Raw genomic sequence first — 13,054 nt, 5'->3', positions numbered from 1 at the left:
TATACAAATATAGTAAATATAGATAGATAGATATTTTCATTCACTGGACCAAATTTGGCCCAAATACCTGATACGTCCACATCTGAATACTGGTGGGGTCAAGGAGGGATTGATTTTATCATTTGGGAGTTGTAGTTGCTCGGATATATAGATATATAGTTGCTCGGAATAGTCTTATACACGGGAGTAGTCTTATATGCGGTAATAGTCTTATACAAGGGAGTTGTCTTATAGAGCGGGTACTGAAAATTCCAATCGGATTGGAGACTCTGTGGTTGCTGCATATGGTGGGGGAAGCTCAAAAATGGTAGTGGCCGTGTCCCTGCAGTATGCAGCGACTGTATGAAAGCATTAAGGGCGACACTGTACAAGTACGGTAGAAGAAAATCCATTCATCAGGATTCGTGGACTTAATGCGGTCCCGATAGTGAGGTGAAGGGGCGCCTCACCGGGAAGGTGTAACTGAAGGGCTGAGCAAGCTGCAGGCTTCTTGGGCGCCTGCAGTATGGAAAAAAGAGATAGAGTGGCTCTGGGTCCAGACAAACACAACTCTTTTACCTATCTCGCCCACCCTTGTATCCTATTACCGTACCTCCTCCTCTGCCTCTCAGATCTCACTCCTGAAGACTGCAGTGAACTGGTGCAGGTGCGCATGTGCGAGATCTGAGAGGCAGAGAAGGAGGTACAGTAATAGGAAAATTACCGTATTGAAATCAAATCTGATGCTTTTTAAATTTTTATTTGGTGTGCGTTGTTGTATACGGCGAATATATCCCAAACTCTATATTTTAACTGGAAAAGTTGGGGGTCGTCTTATACACCCAGTCGTCTTATATGCCGGAATATACGGTACATAGCTTTTTGTCACTTTCTGCTCTGAAGTAAATGCAGCAAACTCAAGAGCCAGACTCCTACTGACACCCACGCCCTGTTTATACATAAGCATAATCTCTTCAGGCACAGAAAGAGACACAAACAAACATCACTCATGATCAAAGTAGGAATTGAACTAACAACCAAGGTCTCACCACAGTCCTAGCAACGCTCAGGTTGTGGTTGTACTTCTTGTCCCCAATGGAAACACCAAGCCGTGTCCTGGCCACAACCAAGGGCAAGATGGGAAGCGAGGGTGGAGGAAGGTGGTCTGGTACACAGAGGACTTAAGATCACAGCAGAAAACAAAATAACCATATAGAAATGGAGAAAAGGCATTTGCAAATGCCACCATGACACATGGAAAGTGTCTCTCTAAACATTTACAGGCTCCACCTGTTGGACACGCAGGCACACCCTCCCTAGGCAAACAGAGCACCCTCCGCCACAGTGGTGTATGCGCATGCACCATGCTACCAGACTCGGGTTATTAAATACAGGGCTGACAGCTTGCATGAGTTTAATCAGCAGATTAATCAGCTTGAATCAGCTTTAATTGGTGGGTAGATGCAATTACAATCAGACAGACTGTGTTAAAGTATGTTTTTGTTTCTTTTTTTTCCCTCCAAGACTTTATTGGTCTTGAGGTTAATATAAACAGGGAATAAAAAGGGAAATATTAAAGCAGTGGTTTTCAACCTGGGGATCGGGACCCCTGGACCAGGGAGTTCACATTTGGGCATATTGAGTATTTGTGCCAGGTTTGGTCCACATCCATCATTGTTTGAGTCCATAGTGCTGTCTGGATATAGGTGAACTACAACTCCCAAACTCAAGGTCAATGCCCACCAAACTCTTCCAGTGTTTTCTGTTGGCCATGGGAGTTTTGTGTGCCAGGTTTGGTTCAATTTCACCATTGGTGGAATTCAGATTGTAGGTGAACTATAAATTCCAACAACTCGAACTCCCAAATAACAAAATCAATCAATCACCCTTCCTCCCAATCCCACCATTATTCAAATTTGGGCATATCGGGTATTTGTGCCAAATCTGATCCAGTGATAATACATCCTGCTTATCAGATAATTGCAGTACCATTCAGAACAGGAGCAAAATTACAGTTATGAAGTAGCAAAATAATGTTATGGTTGGGGGTCACCACAACATGAGGAACTGTATTAAAGGGTCACAGCATTAGGAAGGTTGAGAAACACTGATCTACAATGTGGAACTAATGCTGTTTTGATACCATTTTAACTGGCATGGCTCAATGTGATTATGGGTCGTGAAGTTTGGTGAAGCACCAGCACTATTTGGCAGAGAAGGCTCAAGACCGTGTAAAACATCAACTCGCAGAAGCCCATAGCACTGAACCACTGCAAGTTAAAGTGGTGTCAAACGGTATTAATTACACCTTATATTAGTATTTCTCAACCTTCCTAATGCCATGACCCCTTAATACAGTTCTTCATATTGTGATGACCCCGAACCATAACATTATTTTCACTGCTACTTCATAACTGTAATTTTGCTACTGTTATGAATCATAATGTAAACATCTGATATGCAGGATGTATTTTCATTCACTGGACTGGTGGGGTTGGGGGGATTGATTTTGGGAGTTGTAGTTGCTAGCATTTATAGTTCACCTACAATCAAAGTGCACTCTGGACTCCACCAATGATAGAATCGAACCAATTTTGGCACACAGAACTCCCATGACCAACAGAAAATACTGGAAGGCTTTGCTGGGCATTGACCTTGAGTTTTAGAGTTATAGTTCACCTACATCCAGAGAGCATTGTGGACTCAAACAATGATAGATCTGTTATGATTATATGATTTGGACTTTTTAAAAGATTTAAATGCTGATAAATTGTCCACTTTTTTTGCGACAGCTTTTTTTGCTAAGTTTTGGGAAATGGTCCCTCTAAGACCCAATGGTTGGACAAAATAATGGAAATCAAGGACATGGATAAATTGACATTTTTATTAAAATCAAGTAATGGAAAGGGAATAAAAATGATGGACTGGACAGCTTTTGAAGGCTACTTTAGTAAGGAGGGTAAATAAGAAATTTTTTGACAAAGACTGAGGAAAAATATATTACTTTTGGGACTATAGAAAGATTTTTTTCTTTATTATTGGGGTGAAAGGAGGAAGGACGGAAGTCAACCCCCCTTTTCTCTCTCTCTTAACTTTTTTTCTCTCTCTTCTTTTTGTTCCTGTTTAGTATGTGTATTGTGTCATATTGTGGTTTTATGTTATTCTTGTAAAATGAATAAAAATTACATTAAAAAAAGATCTGGACCAACCTTGGCATGAATACTCAATATGTCCACATGTGAAAACTGGTGGAGTTTGGGATAAATAGACCTTGACGTTTGGAAGTTGCCGTTTCTGGGATTTATAGTTTACCTAAGAGCAATGTAGTTTACCTACTTTGAGACAGCACTGTGTACTCAAACAATGATGGATCTGGACCAAAGTTGGCATTAATACTCAGCATGCCCAAATGTGAATACTGGTGGAGTTTGGGGAGTTGTAGTTGCTGGGATTTATAGTTCACCTGCAATCACATAGCGTTCTGAACTCCACCAACGATGGAATTGAACCAAACTTGGCACAAAAACTCCCACGGGCAACAGAAAATAGTGGAAGGCTTTGGTGGGCATTGACTTTGAGTTTTGGAGCTGTCGTTCTTCTGTGGACTCAAGCAATGATGGATCTGGACCAAACTTGGCACGGATACACAATATGCCCAAATATGAACACTGGTGGAGTTTGGGGAAAATAGACCTTGACATTTGGGAGTTGTAGTTGCTGGGATTTATAGTTCACATACAATAAAAGAGCATTCTGAACCCCACCAATGATAGAATTGGACCAAACTTCCTACACAGAATCCCCATGACCAACAGAAAATACTGTGTTTTCTGATGGTCTTTGGCGACCCCTCTCACACCCCCAGCCACCCACTCAGGGGTCCCAACCACCAGGTTGAGAACCACTGTTGTAGATGCTCCCTGAGACTCCTAGACCCTTTGCCATTGGCTGTTCCCACACTTCATTTACTGAGCTGCACCTTTGCCAAAGTTGATATAAAAAGCACAGCTGCTGATAAGACAGTTCCTTGGCAGTGCATAAATTAGCCAGTGGAAGCATGGGAAAAGACTGTTGTGCTTTTAATAATTTGGGGCAGAATGGAAACTTTTTAAAACCACGGAACAGTTTATCTACAAACAACAGTTCTTAGATCTGACATAGGATGGAGTTATTTTTGAAAAGAAACCCAATTGCAAGACACAACTTGAGTACTTTACATCCAGCATAAACACAAAGAACCACAGGAGAAATGCTTGCAAAGCGGGTTGAGTAAAAGTATGAATGTTGATCTGTTGTCATGTTGCTTTGACAAAAAGCCACAGCCACAAAACCCACCCATTTCCATACTAGTGCTACACCTTTACATCTCGAGAGCCATTCTTGAAAGTGTCTTGTTTCTGTGTTTTTGATCGCTGTGTACTGCATTTCTGGAACAAAAGCAGAGTGACAGGCAGTACTCATGCAGTATGTTTTCTATGGAAGGACACCTGGTAAAAGCCCAGGAATCCTGCAAGAAAACAAGAAAGATTATTGCAGATTCACTGCATCAAATGCTAATCAAGGTGGTCAGTTAAAACATTCACACCTAGCTCCAACAGATAAGAGTTCTTTGTCCCACCCTAGCCATTCCACAGATACTGTATATACTCGAGGTTTTTTTTTGTCGTGTCAGAGCAGCCAGTCCATTATATTACATTTCTAACAGAACAAAGCAAACAAACAGAAAAATACACAACTTGTGAGTTTGGTAGCTGGTTAAATGTCCTTTGACCAGTATCTGGCCACTTGGAGTGCTTCCAGTGTTGCTGCAAGAAGGTCCTCCATTGTGCATGTGCCAGGGCTCAGGTTGCATTGCAGCAGGTGGTCAGTGGTTTGCTCTTCTATATACTCTAATAATAACAGAGGAAAATAATAATAAATAACCTTGACTCGAGTATAAGCCGAGGGGGACATTTTCAACCTAAAAAAAGGACTGAAAAACTAGGCTTATACTCGAGTATATACAGAAGCGACCAGCATATACTCGAGTATAAGCCTAGTTTTTCAGTCCTTTTTTTAGGTTGAAAAAGTCCCCCTCGGCTTATACTCGAGTCAAGGTCATTTATTATTTTCCTCTGTTATTATTTTTATTACATTTATAATTTTACTCTAGTATTATTACATTTATTATTTTACTCTATTTATTATTATTATTATTACATTTATTATTTTACAATAATATTACTGGTATTATTACATTTCCATTATTTTATTCTATTATTATTATTACATTTATTATTTTACTCGATTATTATTGGAAGGATACGTAAGCACATTTACATTGAAGAAGGCTAGAATAATGGTTTAATCACAGTTGGGCAGTCTTGTCTTAAATTACAGTTTTATGTAAATATTTAATCTACTGATCATAGAATCATAGAATCATAGAATCATAGAATCAAAGAGTTGGAAGAGACCTCATGGGCCATCCAGTCCAACCCCCTGCCAAGAAGCAGGAATATTGCATTCAAATCACCCCTGACAGATGGCCATCCAGCCTCTGTTTAAAAGCTTCCAAAGAAGGAGCCTCCACCACACTCCGGGGCAGAGAGTTCCACTGCTGAACGGCTCTCACAGTCAGGAAGTTCTTCCTCATGTTCAGATGGAATCTCCTCTCTTGGAGTTTGAAGCCATTGTTCCGCGTCCTAGTCTCCAGGGAAGCAGAAAACAAGCTTGCTCCCTCCTCCCTGTGGCTTCCTCTCACATATTTATACATGGCTATCATATCCCCTCTCGGCCTTCTCTTCTTCAGGCTAAACATGCCCAGCTCCTTAAGCCACTCCTCATAGGGCTTGTTCTCCAGACCTCATAGGGCTTGTTCTCCATTGATGCCTCAATTAATGTAATTTTATTGGTATCTATTTTTATTTTGAAATTTACCAGTAGATGTTGCATTTCCCATCCTCGGCTTATGCTCAAGTCAATACGTTTTCCCAGTTTTTTGTGATAAAATTAGGTGCCTCGGCTTATATTCGGGTCGGCTTATACTTGAGTATATACGGTATATAAACCCATTTTCCTAGTTCCAACAGACCTCACTACCTCTGAGGATGCTTGCCATAGATGCAGGCGAAACGTCAGGAGAGAATGCCTCTAGAACATGGCCATATAGCCCGAAAAAACCTACAACAGTGATTCCGGCCATGAAAGCCTTCGACAATTCATTGCATTTGTCAGTTTTATTTCGAGCATGACAACGTCAGGCCTGGGCTTGCTTTGGGCCCCTTGCTCAATAAAGGTTTGGGATGTGCAAACTAAGAACTTGCTCAAGTCCGTTCTGCCATTTCCTTTGTCTTGCAAAAAAGGAAAGGGGAGAGAAGGGGAAAGGCTGCCTAGCTGGTTACCAAGCTGGAATGTAATAACAACAACAACAACAACAACAACAACAACAACAACTGGGCCATCACCGTCATCAGATACACCGCTGAATTTGTGAACTGCATGCAAGCAGATCTGGAGGATCTGGACAGAAAAACAAGAAAACTGATGATTATCCACTACTCATTATACCCGCCTAGTGAAGTCGATAGGCTTGACCTGCCCAAAAAATCAGGAGGCAGAAAGAGGGCTTCTGAAAGGGAAAACAATGGCAGATGAAGAGAAACATGCACTAGCAGATTATGGAAAATACAGTCAAGAACCAACATTGATGGAAGTCAATAGTAGAAAACTGCTTAAAGTGCAAAAGACAAAGAGTGAATACCATAAAAATACAATGTGGAGCGGAAGAGAAAACTGGCGAAAGAAGGCTCTCCATGGAGAGTTCCTGGGAAAAACTGAGAGCAAAATTGACAAGGAAAAAACATGGATGCCGCTCACAAAGGGAACTTTGAAAAAGGAAGTGGAGGGCCTGAATCTTGCAGCCCAAGAAAAAGCTATTAGAACAAATGCCATCCAAGCCAGAATTGAAATGTCGACGAGAGATTCCAAGTGTAGCCTCTGCAAGGAAGCAGACGAAACCATGGATCGCATCATCAGCTGCTGCAAGAAGATCGCAAGACAGACTACAAGCAGAGACATAATACCATTGCTCAGATTTATTTTATTTTATTTGTCATGTCAGGAGCAACTTGAGAAACTGCAAGTCGCTTCTGGTGTGAGAGAATTGGCCGTCTGCAAGGACGTTGCCCAGGGGACACGCGGATGATTTTTTGATGTTTTATCATCCTTGTGGGAGGCTTCTCTCATGTCCCCGCACGAGGAGCTGGAGCTGATAGAGGAAGCTCATCTGTCTCTCCCCGGATTCGAACCTGCGACCTGTTGGTCTTCAGTCCTGCCGGGACAGGGGTTTAACCCACTGCGGCACTGGGGGCTCCATTGCTCAGATGATCCATTGGAACTTGTGCCACAAATACTATCTGCCTGTGACAAAGAACTGATGGGATCACAAGCCTGAAAAAGTTACGGAATATGAACATGTCAAACTACTCTGGGATTTCTGAATCCAGACTGACAGAGTTTTGGAGCACAAGACTCCTGACCTGACCTCACAATCGTGGTAAAAAAGTAACATGGATTGTTGATGTTGCAATCCCAGGTGACAGCAGAATTGATGAGTAGCTTACACAATGGAAATGCTTACACAATAAAAAGATTTAAAGATCAAACTGCAAAGACTGATCCCAGTGGTGATTGGCACACTGGGTGCAGTGCCTAAAGACCTCGGCCCACACTTAAAAACAATCGACGCTGAAAAACTTCCCACCTGTCAGCTGTAAAAGTCCACCCTACTTAGATCTGCATGCATTATTCACCGATACATCGCACAGTCCTTGACATTCAGGAAGTGTCCAACATGAGATCAAATACAAAAGCCAGCACAGTTATCTTGTTTACTGTGTATTAATCTTGCTATGTATATAATAATAATAATAATAATAATAATAATAATAATAATAATAAATTTCTAGACCACTCTTTCTCCCAAAGGAACTCAGGGCGGTTTCCAACACATATGGCAAACATTCAAGTAAAAAGACATAGTAACAAATTGCATCAAAGACAACAACAAAAAATAGAACATATCTAGAAGAAGTCAAGGCACGCATAATGGTCAAGGCTCTGGAAGTCAAGCCCTATGAGGAACGGCTTAGGGAGCGGGATATGTTTAGCTTGGTGAAAGGGCAACATGATAGCCACGTCTAAATATTTGAAAGGTTGTCACATTGAATTTTGAGCCAGCAGGTTTCCTGCTGCTCTAGAGACTGGGACATGGAGCAATGGATTCAAACTGAAGGAAAAGGAATTCCACGGAAAGTTAAGAGAAAATTTCCTGACTGTAAGAGCTGTTAAGACAGTGAACTACATGGCTGCAGAGTGCAGTGAAGCCTCTTTCTCTGGAGGTTTGAAACAGAGGCTCAGTGGCCATCTGTCAGGTGTGATTTGTGTAATCTTGCATGACAGGTGGTTGGATTGAATGGCCTCATGGGGTCTCTTCCACTTCTGTGATTCTGTGATTTCTACCTCTGGAATCACAGTCACTATCAGAAATTGGTGACAGATATCTCATCTGTCCAAGGACCAGCCAACTACGTTTCTCACCCCTTTAATTCACAGAACAGAAGGTCCAAAGGCTGAATCCCTCTGATACCTTTATTGTTAATTTTTAGAGATGGGATTCTCTCCATACCTTCTATGCCACTTTTTCTCAACCTTCCTAATGCCGCGACTCCTTAAGACAGTTCTTCATGTTGTGGTGACCCCCAACCATAACATTAGTTTTGTTGCTACTTCATAACTGTAATTTTGCTACTGTTATCGTCATGTAAATATCTGATGTGCAGGATGGATTTTCATTCACTGGACCAAATTTGGCACAAGTACCCAATACGCCCAAATTTGAATACTGCTGGAGTTGCGAGGGGGATTGATTTTGTCATTTCGGAATTGTAGTGGCTGGGATTTATATCTGCAATCGAAGAGCATTTTGAACTTCACCAATGATGGAATTGAACCAACCTTGGTACAAAGATCTCCCGTGACCGACAGAAAATATTGGAAGGGTTTAGTGGGCACTGATCTTGAGTTTTGGAGTTGTAGTTCACCTATATCCAGACAGCACTATGGACTCAGACAATGATGGATCTGGACCAAACTTGGTCCGAATCCTCATTATGCTCAAATGTGAACACTGGCGGAGTCTGAGGAAAACAGACATTTGGGAGTTGTGGTTGCTGGGATTTATAGTTCACCAACAATCAGAGAGCATTCTGAACCCCACCAATGATAAATTGGGCCAAACTTCCCACAGGAGAACCCCCATGACCAACAAAAATACTATGTTTTCCGATGGTCTTTGGCAACTCCTCTGACATCCCCTCAAGACCCTCATGACCCCCAAGTTGAGAAACGCTGTTCTACAACCAAGAGAATATCACATACGAATATCACATACATATGGCAGATCTCAGGCTGGCTCTACACTGATATATCAAATAAAGATTAACTGCTTTGAACTGAATTATATGAGTCTATACTGCCATATAATCTGGTTCAAAGCAGATAATCTGGATTTTTTATGCCAGTGTAGATAGGCCTTAGGCCCCTCAATACTATGGCAGTATGGACTCCGATAACCCAGATCATAGCAGATCTTGTGGATTATCTGCCCTAATATTCTGGTGGAGTCTTGCTTACCCAACATAAACAGGCTGGCAGAACGTTGAATAAGCGAAAATGTTGGCCAATGAGGAGGGAGTAAGGAAAACCCTATTAAACATCAAATTACATTATGATTTTACAAACTGAGCACCAAAACATCATGTTTTACAACAAATCGACAGAAAAAGCAGTTCAATACATGGTAACGTAATGTAGCAATTGCTGTATTTACGAATTTAGCACCCAAACATCACAATGTATTGAAACAGCTGTGGATCCGGACCGGAGGCAGACTACATTGGATAATATAAAACGTTGGATGAGCAAAGGTTGGAAAAGTGAAACTCTAGTGTATATCGCTGTGTGGTAGGGCCCTGGGTTTCCTAAGCTCAGATTTTCCCTTCCAGGTAAAAGAAGGAACAGGCCAAACCACTTTTGAGTATTCCTACACAACCCGTGGAATTTCCAAAGGCAGATTTTGAAGGTACAGACGCAAAACAAAAGATCGGATCTTGATCCATTTTGCTGCTATGGGGGCACTTCCACACAGCCATATAACTCAGAATATCAAGGCAGAGAATCCACAATGCCTGCTTTGAACTGGGCTATCTGAGTCTGTATTGCCATATAATCCAGTTCAATGTGGATTGTATACAGCTGTGTGAAAGGGGCTTACAGCCTCCAGGGCTCCTTCCACATAGCTGTATCAAATCCACATTGAACTGGATTATATGGCAGTGTGGACTCAGATAACCCAGATCAAAGCAGATACTGGGGGATTTCTAGCCTTGATACTCTGGGTTATATGGCTGTGTGGAAGGGCCCTCAGTCCACACTGCTATTTAGTCCAGTTCAAAGCAGATATTGTGGGATTCCCTGCCTTGATATTCTGGGTTATATGGCTGTGTGGAAGGGCCCTCAGTCTACACTGTCATTTAATCCAGTTCAAAGCGGATATTGGGGGATTTCCTGCCTTGATATTCTGGGTTATATGGCTGTGTGGAAGAGCCCTCAGTCTACACTGCCATTTAATCCAGTTCAAAGCAGATATTGGAGGATTTCCTGCCATGATATTCTGGATTATATGGCTGTGTGGAAGGACCCTCAGTCCACTTACTTAGGCGATCTCTCGTAGTCCGTGTATGATGATCCACCAAGGTCGGTGTTCTGGCGGTGGGTCCGTAGGTGACTGTGGAGCCCTATTCTTGATCTACATCTTCTCCCACAGTGAGGGCATTGGTTTCCAGGTGGAAGGCGGTCCCAGTTGGGGTTGGCTTGAAGCATCTTCCTCTTGGCACATTTCTCTCTTTCGCCCTCCATTCGTGCCTCTTCAAATTCTACAGCACTGCTGATCACAGCTGAGCTCTAGCTGGAGCGCTCAAGGGCCAGGGCTTCCCAGTTCTCAGTGTCTATGCCAGAGTTTTAAGGTTGGCTTTGAGCCTGTCTTTAAATCTCTTTTCCTGTCCACCAACATTTTGTTTCCGTTCTTGAGTTCGGAGTAGAGCAACTGCTTTGGGAGACAGTGGTAGGGCATCCGGGCCAGTCCAGCGGAGTTGATGGCAGAGGACCTTCGCTTCGATGTTGGTGGTCTTTGCTTCTTCCAGCACGCTGACATTTGTCTGCTTGTCTTCCCAAGAGATTTGCAGGATTTTTCGGAGGCTCATGGAATTGTTCCAGGAGTTGCATGTGACGTCTGTAAACAGTCCACGTCTTGCAAGCGTATAGCAGGGTTGGGAGGACAATAGCTTTATAAACAAGCACCTTGGTATCCCTACGGATGTCCCGGTCCTCAAACACTCTCTGCTTCATTCGGAAAAAAGCTGCACTCGCAGAGCTCAGGCGGTGTTGAATTTCAGTTCACACTGCCATTTAGTCCAGTCCAAAGCAGATATTGTGGGATTTCCTGCCTTGATATTCTGGGTTATATGGCTGTGTGGAAGGACCCTCAGTCCACACTGCCATTTAGTCAAGTCCAAAGCAAATATTGGGGAATTTCCTGCCTTGATATTCTGGGTGATATGGCTGTGTGGAAGAGCCCTCAGTTCACACTGCCATTTAGTCCAGTTCAAAGCAAATATTGTGGGATTTCCTGCCTTGATATTCTGGGTGATATGGAAGGGCCCCAGGAAAGGCGCAGTATTTAAAAAAAAACTCTAAAATCATAACAGTAAATAAAGAACAATACTCAAAAACAGGGGAATTCCAGACAAGAAACAATCAGGGCCAGCTAATCACCTCCCAACAAAGGATCCCCTCTGGCAGTAAGAAGCCAGCCCTTGAAACTGCTAGGCCGTTAAATGCTAATCAAAGTGGCCAATTGAGTTGTTGTAGGTTTTTTCGGGCTATATGGCCATGTTCTAGAGGCATTCTCTCCTGACGTTTTGCCTGCATCTATGGCAAGCATCCTCAGAGGTAGTGAGGTCTGTTGGAACTAGGAAAAAGGGTTTATATCTGTGGAATGACCAGGGTGAGACAAAGGACTCTTGTCTGCTGGAGCTAGGTGTGAATGTTTCAACTGTGGCCCGTTGCTACATTCACACCTACCTCAAACAGACAAGAGTTCTTTCTCCCACCCTGGACATTATTCCACATTATTCCATTTTCCTCGTTTCCAATAGACCTCTGAATCTCCGAGGGTGCCTGCCGTAGATGGAGGCGAAACGTCAGGAGAGAATGCTTCTGGAACATGGCCAGACAACTCAAAGGTGCCTTTGTTTGGAATCTCCAAGGAAGTTAGAAAACTTCGAATTCTGCCATGGGAATGAATCCCAGGCTGTGTGGGCTCTCCTCCAAGAGTGGCCATTCCCTGGACTGGGAAAATGCAAAGTGCTGGTCTACCTGTGCGTCCAGGTGAGGCTCCCTTTGCTCTGGGGAAAGGTGTTCCCGGTCCAAAGCGGCAGGAAGTCTGAGGCTCTTTGACTCTCTCTCGGTCTGGAGGAAGAGAACTTGTCTCTTCCTCTTCTTCTTCCTCCTCCTCCTCCTCCTCTTCTTCTCAACACGCCCCAGGCAACTTGGGCAGGAGACCTGAGGCTGAGCCAAAGAGGAGGAGGAGGAGACGCCTCCCGAACGCAGAGAGTGAGTAGCAAAGCCGGGACTGGAACCTCTGAAAAGGAAGGTGCAGCTCGGCCAGGACGGTACTGCGCCTTTAAGAATCAGGCAGGTCCCAGCACACTTCTATTTCTGTTTCATTGACTACTAGCTGTCCCCTGCCACGCGTTGCTGTGGCCCAGTCTGTTGATCTGGAAAAGAAAGTGATGAGAAAGTGCTAGTTTCTAATATATGTATTGTCTTTATGCTTGTGAGTAAACAATATTTCTTACTGTTTCTTTGTCAGTGTTGATGTGGAGAGTGTCTGGTTTGCCTACTCTGGAATATGCAACCAGAGGCGGCCCTAGGTAATTTTCAAGGGTAAGCAAACAGTATTTTGGTGCCCCCC

At 43.0% G+C, this 13,054-nt stretch overlaps 1 protein-coding gene across 1 annotated transcript in view; it reads right to left on the bottom strand.

Moving 5' to 3' along the window:
* SYTL1 (synaptotagmin like 1) overlaps positions 1 to 12,664 on the bottom strand; it is a 78,006-nt gene extending 65,342 nt beyond the window's left edge. Inside the window, exon 1 of the mRNA XM_060784403.2 lies at positions 12,457 to 12,664. The gene's annotated coding sequence lies outside the window, so the exon portion shown is untranslated. The remainder of the gene's footprint in view (positions 1 to 12,456) is intronic.
* Between the last annotated feature and the right edge of the window lie 390 nt (positions 12,665 to 13,054).

The sequence above is a fragment of the Anolis sagrei genome, chromosome X (assembly GCF_037176765.1).
Source record: "Anolis sagrei isolate rAnoSag1 chromosome X, rAnoSag1.mat, whole genome shotgun sequence".
NCBI lineage: Eukaryota > Metazoa > Chordata > Lepidosauria > Squamata > Dactyloidae > Anolis > Anolis sagrei.
Note: the sequence above shows the minus strand (reverse complement) of the source record. Positions and strands in the feature narration are given on the sequence as shown.